The sequence below is a fragment of the Mustelus asterias genome, chromosome 6 (assembly GCF_964213995.1).
Source record: "Mustelus asterias chromosome 6, sMusAst1.hap1.1, whole genome shotgun sequence".
In the NCBI taxonomy this organism is placed as follows: Eukaryota; Metazoa; Chordata; class Chondrichthyes; order Carcharhiniformes; family Triakidae; genus Mustelus; species Mustelus asterias.
Window position 1 is genome coordinate 82,559,019 of NC_135806.1, and position 4,964 is coordinate 82,563,982.

The window sequence follows — 4,964 nt, forward strand, 5'->3', positions numbered from 1 at the left end:
AACCATGATTGAGGAAGAAGGAAGACATATTGGCAACGCTATTTTGGAAAGTGGTATCAGAACAGATGCAGCGGAGGCGAAGGGACTGAGAGAATGGGATGGAGTCCTTACAGGGTGTGGGGTGTGAAGAGCCGTAGTCAAGGTAGTTGTGGGAGTCGGTGGACTTGTAATCGATACTAGTGGAAAGTTTATCACCAGAAATGGAGATAGTGGTAAGGGAAGAGAAGTGTCAGAGATGGGCCATGTGAAGGTGATAGAGGGGTGGAAATTGGAAGCAAAATTGATAAATTTTTCCAGGTCCAGATGAGACTATGAAGTGGCATATTGCCAAGTCTGTTTAACCTTTAAGGTACCTGTGATAACAACTGATAAGTGTTGAGATTTATTCAGGGAAAGACTATAGCGGACTTCCAGAAGCTGGAATGCAGCCAAAAATCCAGTTTAAAGAAACATTTTCTTTGGAGAATAGGGACTGCAGCCAGGTGGAATAGTCATCCACAGACGACAGAAAGAAGGGCCAGGAACAGAGTGTCTGACCAAAGTACCCATCCATAGGGTTTATTCAATGACTTGGCAAAGTATGTGTCGAGGGGACAGTAACCTGTGTATTAATTTGGGGGAGGTATTGTGGAACAGAACAAATTGGGGGTGATTGTTTATGCTGAAACAAACTGTCTTCCTGTCTCCAGATATATATGAAATTCTTTCTCCTTTCAAAGAAGTTATCCTTTCTTATTTGTTTTTATATTATCAATAATAATTGCCATATTATTATAATTCAATAAAATTGTTATATTTAACACACTGCTTATTGCAGTCACTCATTCCTGTTACGTCCAGAGTTTGGCTTCGAACCCAAGTTAAACACTGAAAAGAACTCTCTCGACTCATTACAGGACCTCAATCCAATACTGTTATTTTTTGTTTTCCTTTTTCACTTTTTTTGATAAATGCTTAGATTAAAGTTAAACACAAACACGTTCTTCTTGTCTAATCTTGGGAATGATTGGAACAATGCAGAGATTGCTTCTGATGATTATTCCCTGAGGGAACTGTTAACCCACAGAATATACCTACTGACATTGTACCACTAGGTGGCAACATAATGCAACCAAGCAACTCCATCCAAGAAAATAGAACCATCAGGAGGCTTTGGAAGCCGAATAAAAGAACATAAATTGACAGAGGATCGGATAGAACAATGGCTGAAAGGTTAAGATAAATTCCAGAACTTAGCAAGAGCGCCAATACGTGCCAGAATCGTTGTCAGGAAAAGGTTTACACTTACCTTCATGGCCAAAAGTCTGTGTTGTGGCGTCAACAACTTTTGCAGTGTGTTCGCAAAGAGCAAGATCCCCCAAACGCCAATGAGATAAATCAGTCTGTTTCTTGGTGGTAATGATGGAGGGGCAAATGTTGGTCGAGGGAACCTCAGCTGCTTTTCTTCGATTAGTGTCATGGAATCTTTTACGTCACCTGAGATGTCAGGCTGGGCTTTGGCTTAATACCTCAATCGAAAGACAAAACTTTCAACAGTGCATCACTAAATTGGCAGGCTAGACTTTGTGCTGTAGGCTCTATGTGGGGATTAAACCCAGGATCTTCTGACTCTGTGGCAAGAATGCTACTACTGAGCCAAGACTGCAGTTTTATTTATTTACAATTTTGCAATTTTTATACCCATAGACAGACAAGGTTGCCAAATCTTGCCAGTCTCAATCATGACAAGGATAGAATAGAACAGAGTGGGAGGTGTATCCTGCTACACCCCAAATGCTTTCTCTGCTAGTGAAAATGAATCGAAGGCATTAATAACTGATACCTCCACACCGAAAGACACACAATTACATTGAAGTTAATCTGTTTTCAAATTAAGAGTTTTTGATGTATTTTTCACTAAGCATAACTTATAATGACAAAAAGAGTTGAAATACACGACTGAGGAAGACTGGAGGTAAAAAGGAACATGTTACAAAGTAAACTTCTATACATTAACATACGAATGAATTAGGAACAGGCCACTCTGCCCCTCAAGCCCGTTCCATCATTCAGAAGACCATGGCTGCTCTGATTGTAACCTCAATCCCACATTCCCATCTACCCTCGATAATCTTTCACCCTTTGCTTATCAGGAATCTATCTAGCTCTGCCTTAAAAATAATTAATGGCTAATTTCCTGGCCGTTCTCGCTGATGCGATTTTCCAGTCTCACCAATGGCAAAACCCTGCCGCGGGTTTCCCGATGGCAGGGAGGTGCGTACAATGGCAAGCCCTCACTGACAGCAACGGGACCAGAAGATCCCACTGGCATCCAATGGCAACGGTGATCTGCCACTGCCGCTGAGAAACACTACCTGACGGGGTGGGGGGGGGGGGGGGGTGTTGGTGGATGTTGCCCAATGACTCTCTTTCCACTGCCTTTTGAGAAACAGGGTTCCAAAGATTCGCAAGCAGAGAAAAGCTTGTTCCTCTCTCTCTTAAATGGATAGCCCTTTACTTTTCAATAATGACTCCGTGGTTCTAGATTCTCCCACAAGGGGAAACATCCTTTCCAGATCCATCCAAGGGCAGCACGGTGGCACAGTGATTTAGCACTGCTGCCTCACAGTTCCAGGGACCCAAGTTCAATTCCCGACTTGGGTCACTGTCCATGTGGCATTTGCACGTTCTCCCCGTGTCTGCGTCGGTTTCCTCCGGGTGTTCCGGTTTCCTTCCACAGTCCAAAGATGTGCAGGTTAGGTGGATTGGCCGTGCTAAATTGCCCCGGAGTGTCAGGGGCCCAAGCTATGGTAAATGCATAGGGTTATGGGGATAGGGTCTGGGTGGGTGTGTGACTCAATGGGTCGAATGGCCTCCTTCTGCACTGGAGGATTCTATTATCCTGTCAAAACCCCTCAGGATCTTGTGTTTCAATCAAGTTATCTCTTGTCTTCAGTGGATGCAAGTCTAGCCTGTCCAACCTTGCCTCATAAGTCAACCTGCCCATTCTAGATATGGATCTTCCCTAAACTGCTTCCAACACATTTACATCCTTCCGTAAATAAGGAGACCAACACTGTAAACGGTACTCCAGATGTGGTCTCACCAATGCCCTGTACAACGGAAGAATACCTTTCTACTTTCGAATTAAATTCCACTGGCAATAAGCTATAACATTCTATTAGCTTTCCTAATTACTTACTGTGCCTGTACACTAGCCTTTTGTGATTCATTCACTAGCACACCCAGATCCCTCTGCACCTCAAAGCTCGACAATCAGTCACCATTTAGATAATATGGGGGAATTCTCCGGCCATTCACGCCAGTGGGATTTTCCAGTCCCGCTGGCAGCACACTCCCTCCTGCAGGTTTAGAGTGGGGTGACTTCAGTGGGAAATCCCATTGGCAGCGGCAGGACCACAGACTCCCGCCACCAGTGAACAGTGTGTCACCTCCCGCTGCCGAGAAACACATGCCTGGGAGGCAGGAGAATTCCTCCTATGGTTTTTTTTTTAATTCTTCCTGCCAAAATGGACAATTTCACATTTTTCCATGTTATACTACATCTGCTGGATTTACAATTAATCTATTTCTAACTCTTTTTAGCCTCCTTATGTCCTCCTACCTACCTTTTTCATCCTCTCTCCCATTTACAGTAGCAGAATTGGCTATGGCCCTATTCTAGCCATCCTGACGGCTCGTATTTTGAGGATTTATCAGGTGGTGGGAAGGTTCTGTAGGTGCTGTGGGTTCTGATTCCTCCTGGAAGGGTTGGGCAACCCCAGCCTTCGCTGTACTTGACGTATTTACAGGCTTCCTCCTCCATATCTCCTCAAACTACCCCATAAGCACTGCCTCCTTCTGACTGGACTGTCAAACGTGCATATCACCCTTTTCTGTATTGAAAGCTGGATTTTAATTTATCGATCTTGCGCTGGCATTTTGAATGGTTCTCAGCTTAGGCTTTGTTTTCTTTGCCTGCATGGTGCAGAACTTTGACTACAGCCTGTAAATTTGTACAATTTCCATCAGGTTGGCCACAGTTTTTTTGTGTTGCCTCCCAATCACTGATTGCATGCTGCACTTCCTGATGCGTTTTCACACTGGGTCTGAAACTGGTCCATGTGCAACAGAATTTACTGACTTTGATTTAATTTATTATTGTCACATGTATTAGCATACAGTGAACTGTACTGTTTCTTGTGTGCCATACAGACAAAGCATACTGTTCAGAGAGAAGGAAATGAGAGAGTGCAGAATGTAGTGCTACAGTCATAGCTAGAGTGTAGAGAAAGATCAACTTAATGCAAGGTAAGCACATTCAAAAGTCTGATGTCAGCAGGGAAGAAGCTGTTCTTGAGTCAGTTGGTACGTGACCTCAGGTTTTTGTATCTTTTTCCTGACAAGAAGGTGGAAGAGAGTATGTCCAGGATGCGTGGGGTCCTTAATTATGCTGGCTGCTTTTCCGAGGCAGTGGGACTTCTCTACTCCTGCCTGATCACTTTTATTCTATCTTTCTCCATCTCCTCTTCATATTCTCTAACTCTTGCCTCAACTTTGCGTTCTCAGATTCTTTTGCTCATAGCTGCTCCATGTGGCTGGCTATTGCTGTGGCCTTGGAAGTGCACTTCTCTTGGCTTTTACTTGGCTCTCTCAACATCTTTGTCATGCGGGTCCCCGACCCGAAATTGGTTGACTGCGGTACTCGAAACCACTTGGGCAATTTCTTAGTGTCTCCTCCCATTCTGACACTCTGCCATTTTTCTGCTCTTACTCTTTAGGGTTTGTCTGACAGTCACAGGAGGCAACCAGGGCAGGGGTCCAGCTCTCACTAAATTCCTGCCCAGTCCTTTCAAGCCAGTGCACAAGAGGTATGCCTAGCACCCCTCAGGGCTGACTTGCAAAGTTTACCCTTACTCCTTGACTCGCCTATCTTCAAATCCTGCTGTTTTGTTCACCTCACTTTACAGACACATGGATTATGG